This window comes from Asparagus officinalis, chromosome 8 (genome assembly GCF_001876935.1).
Source record: "Asparagus officinalis chromosome 8, Aspof.V1, whole genome shotgun sequence".
NCBI classification, from domain to species: Eukaryota; Viridiplantae; Streptophyta; class Magnoliopsida; order Asparagales; family Asparagaceae; genus Asparagus; species Asparagus officinalis.
The window spans coordinates 126,554,522-126,561,718 of NC_033801.1; the positions used below are offsets into that span (position 1 = coordinate 126,554,522).

The following is a 7,197-nucleotide window of genomic DNA, read 5'->3' on the forward strand; positions in this document are numbered from 1 at the left end:
ATATTGCTGATTTGGCATGTGAAGTTGTAAGATAATGACAGCCGGGAATATCTCATTAAGATGGAATTCATATATTCTCCAGAAAGCTTCCTGAGCTGATAAATGACAGCCGGGAATATCTCATTAAGATGGAATTCATATATTCTCCAGAAAGCTTCCTGAGCTGATACACATCTTGCATCGTGAAAATTTTTGATTTCATTCACAACTTTTTCACCTTCATTATACTCAATGTTTACTGCCACTCTATCATGGCCTTTATATATGTACTTATAAAGGTATTTCACTGCTTTTATGCCTGAGCATATTTCAACATTGATGTGATAGTTATAACGTGTCAGCAAAATTATTAAGGATTTTCTTTCGAACCAACATTGTTCTATTATTTTTGCTCCTTTTATAAATTGGGTAAGCATCTTTCGCTTGTACTGATCTTGGAGAAAACTCTCTAGGGTAGTGATACTTGCACTCGCCATTTTGCATGCAAACATTCTTCATATTTAACTCTCCACAAGGGCCATGCATCATATGTTTTTTTACCAGTTCATATAGGATTGGATTTTCATACTGGTCTGGAATTTCTGTTGATACGTACTTATCATAATGATCTGATGATACGATTTTGTGCTTTTCCATTAGAATAATTAACATGTGTGCATGAGGCAACCCTCTTTTTTGAAACTCGATGACATGAACATGGGCAACAACTTTTCCAAAGATTTCCTTTTTAAATAGCTGATCTTTCAGGTCTTGTAATTTTGCTCTAAATATCCTTGAGGTTAGATCCGTTCTATCACTATGTGTCTGTCCTGGATGTAGCTCCTCCGTGATTTCTTCCCATTCAGGATTGCATGTCATTGTGATGAAAATATTTGGTTTTCCAAATCGTTGTACTAATGACATTGCATCAAGATATCTACGACACATATCTCTAGGACCACCAATAAATGATGATGGCAGCACTATTCTTTTTCCGACTTGACATGCTTTTGCTTCCCCAGCAGCTACACTATCGACTATGCCTTGGAATAACTCTGCTCTGATTTCTGATTGTTTCTTTCTAAAATAATCAAGTCTTGTTGTTTCAAGCTTTATGTACATATCAACAGCATATTGATGGAACAACCGGCCTGCCGATGTTAATACAGTAGATTGTCGAGTGTCTCTTATCTTAACCTTGTAACAATAATATTCTCGACATGAGACGCTTCCCGCCTTTGGTGCTTTAACACCTACAAGTTTGCAGGTTAAGTTAATTTTTAATGTTTTAATATTATTAAACAATTTTAATTATGATTTACCTTCCCTTTCTCGTTTAAATATGTCTTCTACAGATGTAAAAGTTTGCCGAGTCACTTGAGATGTTGTATTTAGTTGTTTTGAACGGCGAATATCATTTTTCTCCATTCTTTTAATATTTTGGTGATATCCAACATCTCCGCCTGGAAAGAGTAAATGATGCTGTAAAGGATCATAACAACCAAAATAGTGCTTAACTTGATGATTCTTTCCGGAGTGTGAATGGAAAACTATTTCTCTCTCATACGGAACATTTTTATTATTTCCCTCTACCCAGACAGCTGCAACCTGATCCACTGTTGGCGAGTTGTAAACACGTTGATCTATTGCAGCATCTCTATTTATAATGATCTTGAAGTCTTCAAGAGATGAAAAATCATTCAGTTTCCACAGAAATTTTGCATATGGGTTTCCTTCTAATATATCCATCAATCTTTTAGTTGTAGTCGTACTCATGTTTGCATTATCTAATATTCTCATTCGATTTTGCAACTCATTCTCCGTATCGTAGAAGTAAAGTTGAAAGTATTGCATTATCTAATATTCTCATTCGATTTTGCAACTCATTCTCCGTATCGTAGAAGTAAAGTTGAAAGTAGGAAGACTTATTTTCTTCTGGAATTAGAGAGGGAAGATTATGATATATTTGTCCTTGTGCTCTAAATGTGAAAATACCCTTTTTGTTTGATGCAACCTCTCTATCAAACCTTGCCCCAAATGATGTGAATGAGAAAAATGCTATTATACTTTCTGGTTTGTCTTCGAAACTCAATTGCCTCTTGGGTTTGTACTGTATAAAGGGCATATAACTCGTCATTAACATTCACATCTGCTAGGTGGATTTCACCATTGTGGCAACAGGATGTTGGTGGCTCATAACTCGTCATTAACATTCACATCTGCTAGGTGGATTTCACCATTGTGGCAACAGGATGTTGGTGGCTCATATTCAAACTTTTTTGCTCCACAAAATGAACAAGACTTTAGAGTGCGTAGTTTATGTAATAAAGAACATACTGGTTCATGGTTAATTTGACCTAGAAAAAAATAATAGTTTTTAGTGTTAAATAAATTTAGATATATAAAACCATGTAATTATTTTAATAAATTATAAAATTAATCTATGCAAACCTCCATGCTCATATTCTCGATGTTGCGCTCCACAAAACAAATCAATCTTACGTTTTTGCTTGCTATTGGTACTACTGCCAGCAAAATCATTCCTTTTCCTCTTTCTATTATTATCAATGACCTTCTGAATGTAAGTTCTCTTCTGATCAACATTCAACAGATTATATTTGATGTTTCTACTCTCATGTATTAGAATGTGTTCTTCTGTTAAAAAATAATGAAATATACTATTAATAAACATACACTATACATGCATCATTAATCACAAATATCTCATATGCTAAGGTTAATTCTATTTTTTGAAGTCATATAATAATAATAATAATAATAATAATAAATATTTAAGTGAAGAAGAAGATAAATACAAGGAAATAGAGTTACCATCACTATGAATAAAATAAAGAGAAAAGAGAAGAAAGTTGCTTAACTCACCTGAATCACCGACAACTTTAGAAATGTTTAAAAAAAACAAGGCAAATCCAACCAAGTAGAATATCTGCATTAATATGAAAAAATGTTAAATTATTTAATCTAGACGTAAAAGTGTATTACAAAAGTGCACATCATTTCACACAATGTTTTAAAAAAGATGATACTAAACACAGGAGGCTTATTAGAAATTCACCAAAATACTATTAGTGAGGAATATATTTCTTGTGCACGCTATGTGTGCATGTACATAATTCATTCTTGAGGTTAAAAAATGATGAAAAGTTAGAGAGATACAAAAAATAATTTTAAATAAATTATTTTAAATAAATTAGAGTTATTCTTTTAATTTATTTTTTAGATTCATTATATACTGGCCGTATTTTGTCATTTACGTAAGATAACCTTTTGTGTAGCACACATTTGAATGTCCTAAAAAAAATTCAGCATGTATTTCGCGCAAGTGTTTGAATAAGCAAGAAGTTAATGAAACCTCCTTAAATAATGATATTGAAAATTCTCTTTTTGTGAAGCTACAAATTATAATCCATGGTTTCTCAGCCTTAATCCTAATAGCATAGCAGCGTCCATGTATACCTCTAAACTCTCATTTTAATAAAAAAATTAAAGACCCAATATCGAACAATCTAAGAATTTCCAAAATAAAAATCTAAATCAAAAATTAAAAATTGATCAAGACATACCAAAATTTATTCTCTAAAAAGCTTGATCAGTTTCTTTGATCCCATGTACTTTATTATTAATGCTTAAGATACCATGTTGAGATGTGGTTACTTGATTTGATGTTAGTTTGTTTGTAGACTCATATTAGGCATCTTATGTAAATATTTCCAGCTCGTACTTGTCTATATTTGCAGTTTTGAGCGAAGAATTGCATGTAGTGAATTATAGAGTGTAGCCCTCGAGCTGTGCAAATAGCACATGGAGACTTTCTATAAAAAGTTTGGTGTGATTTGATTTATTTGATTTACTTTATTTTTTATTATATATAAACTGGAACGCGCACATTCTTTTTCTAATTCTACTTTAGTTTCACTATGGTTTATTGTGCAGTATATACAAAATATCATAGTGAATGGTATCGAGACATGGGCACCACTTTTATCAGTTAAAAATCAAGATCATATATACTGTGATGTATTTGAAACAGTTAAGAAACAAGTTTCACCAAACCACAGTCAACATTCTGGAGAAAATCCTAGCAGATTATACACTAAAACAAAAACTAACCCATTTCCATTTGAAAATACAAAAAAATGACAGAATTTGTAGAAAAAACAGCTAGGAATTATGAATCCAAGTTAATAAGAGGCCAAGAAAGTGATTACTATCCTTGGAAAATAAATCATACTATAATTGGAGAAGCAGCCTATATTTCCTGATCAATTGTGCTAATAAATCATACTATAATTGGAGAAGCAGCCTATATTTCCTGATCAATTGTGCTAAATCCAAGTTCTCATATTGCACTTGATTCTATGAAATATTTTATAAGTTCTCATATTGCACTTGATTCTATGAAATATTTTATTAATTTTAGCTCCCACCACTACTTCATGGAATCAGTGAGTATTTCATAAATTAATGTATCTTAATAAAATTTAGGTCTTGTCAAGAGCTTAGGCTATAAGAGAACCTAAACTCAACTAAGAGGAAATTCTTTGGAAAGAAAGATGTATGTAAAATTTGAAACGGTTAAGCATCAATGACACAGGATGAAGGAGCTGAAATGCAAATTACCCTTTAGAATCATAGTTTTAAAATGTGTATGGACTGAAACAAACCAGATCCATGTGCAACAAGTTTCAAAAGGTGGATGTGGCATCTTAAGAAGGGCATGACGAGTTTTTTAGATTAAAACTTGTATTATATAATTCAGCATGCGTCTGGATAAATGTATGCATCTATATTCAAGGACAGTGCAGAAAGTTTCGTTGTCCGGTACAGGAGGGCTTCATGTAAAACTACCCATACAACACGGATCACAATTATATCACTACTCATTTCCAAATCCTTCTTAGTTCAATGTTGGTATTGTTTATTGTTTACGTATCACAATTATATCACTACTCATTTCCAAATCCTTCTTAGTTCAATGTTGGTATTGTTTATTGTTTACGTATACTGATTTGTATGAGTACGTAACTGCAATCCTTCTTAGTTCAATGTTGGTATTGTTTATTGTTTACGTATACTGATTTGTATGAGTACGTAACTGCATCATCCTAAGTGGCAGAGCAGGTTTAGTCTATAGAGAATGTTTTGAAAAGCTTTGAATCTGATTAGATGTATGCATCAAGCATATGTTTAAAGTTCTGTTTTGATATGCATTTACAGTCTGTCTCCTTGAACTTTACCCATCCCAGAAGATATGATATATTGTTCTATAGAGAATGCTTTGAAAGGCTTCAAATATTATTAGATGCATGCATCAGAAAGTTTTAATATGCATTTACAGTCTGTTTCCTTGACTATAAGCCGAAACAAGAAATTTTCTTTTTGAGTTTGAAATGGTATCGGTTTTTAGTATCCTGAAATCCATGCACTTCCCAGGTTTAACGTTGGTGATCCTATTTCATAGCTGGCCTTATGACAAAGCTCCATGAGTGTTGATGAGCGTGAAAGATGAAATTTTAGATTGGTCTAATCATAAAGTAGAAGCAAACATCCTGATCATTAACAGAGCAACTATTTCTTTACCCTTACCATTAATTCCATTTTCTTCATTCACATGTCTACTACTTTTATGGAATTGATAAAATTTCCTTAGGAAAAAGACTGAACAATCTCTGACTTCAGGTACCTAATTAAGTAATTAGGATTAAATTACAGATATATGCAAAATAATGATAATGTTTTTGAAGCAGAAGGAGCTGAAAAGAAAAAGGTGATCTAGGAAAAAGCTTGTATGTTTGCACTTCTAATTCAAAAAAGCAAACATACACATTATAGTTCATCAATACATATCATATGCTAAAGATGTCGGTGCCAAATGCTAATGACCATAAATCACACAAGCACAACCTAGAAGAGAGCAGCAAGGAAACCAATCCTCGACTGAATTCCACTAAGAAATTCTTAAAAATAGCAATTTCAAACTCCAAAATACAAGCTTTCTAAACTTGGAGATACTCTCGAGTGTCAGTAAGGAAGAACAACATTAGCACCCAATTTCCTCTACAAAAAAAGGAACAAATAATATGTCAAACTAAGAGAATTCACAACATACGCATCTCTAACATCACAAAGCCACGACTTTCATCAATTATAAGCAAACTCAAAGGCTACTAATTAAAAAAACTCAAGGAGGTTCTAATTAATCATTCAAACCAGAGAAACCTAAAACAACAAAATATTGCAGAGAAAAAGGAATGCCCTTGGAGAATTGATTCCATAAGTTAAACCCTTTGCATTAATTTAATAACCGACCTTCAAATCTCTAACAATCGCAATTCCTAAAATAATCAAAGAAAAATTAAAAATAAAAAGAGAATTTTTACCTGATGACCTGATGAAATTGACACAGGATCAATTAGAACACTTGAAGCAAGCCCTAATTCGGAAAACAATTGACCTATTGTCGAATTAGAAAAAAAAATAGATGATGGCGAATTATAAACAAATTCAATGAAATGATTCTTTAAAATTAAACAAAAATGAAGCAAATATTCTAACCAATTCCCAAAAACTTTGAAGAACGGACGATAAGGTGAAGCGTTGATGATGACTGAGGGAAAGCGTTGATAATGGCGGAGAAGAACTGAGAAATCATCTTTCAAAGCTGGTGGAGGTAACGGAAGATCGTAGGAGACGAGGTAACCGAAGAATTAAAAGGATTAGGACGTAACCGACGAATTGAAAGGGGGATGAATAGAGGCGTAACCGATGAATGTATAAATTGGTTTATGAATTCAGGATATGTTTGGTAATTAAATTTGGTGGAATGCTATTTTGGGGAGGGTAAAGTTTTTCATGAACTTCCTCTTTTAAAGGGTGTATATATATATATATATATATATATATATATATATAGGGAGAGGTTCAAATACAAACCTCACTATCCTAAAAACTAAAAACCTCTCCTCTCCATTGGATCTAGATTCATCCAATGACTGAGATTAAAGCTGCATAAGGGTAATCAGGTAAAATAAACAGCCCACTAAAGAGAGGTAATTAATGCTTCTCTGTTGAGTTCTCCATTTCCCCATGCATTCACACGGCTCAAGCAACCCAACAGTCACGAAGAGTAGCTCTCTCTCAATCGAGAAATCGTCCATCAGCTCTCGTTCATCGTTCATCGTTCTTCAGCTCTCGTTC

The 7,197-nt window shown here is 32.7% G+C and overlaps 1 long non-coding RNA gene across 1 annotated transcript; it reads right to left on the reverse strand.

Annotated features, from left to right (window-relative positions):
• On the reverse strand, positions 2,908–6,566 carry LOC109851553. Its single transcript, XR_002249889.1, has 3 exons — positions 6,556–6,566; positions 6,381–6,454; positions 2,908–2,926 (listed from the first exon to the last, which is right to left on the reverse strand). It is a non-coding gene; the product is annotated as an uncharacterized LOC109851553 (long non-coding RNA).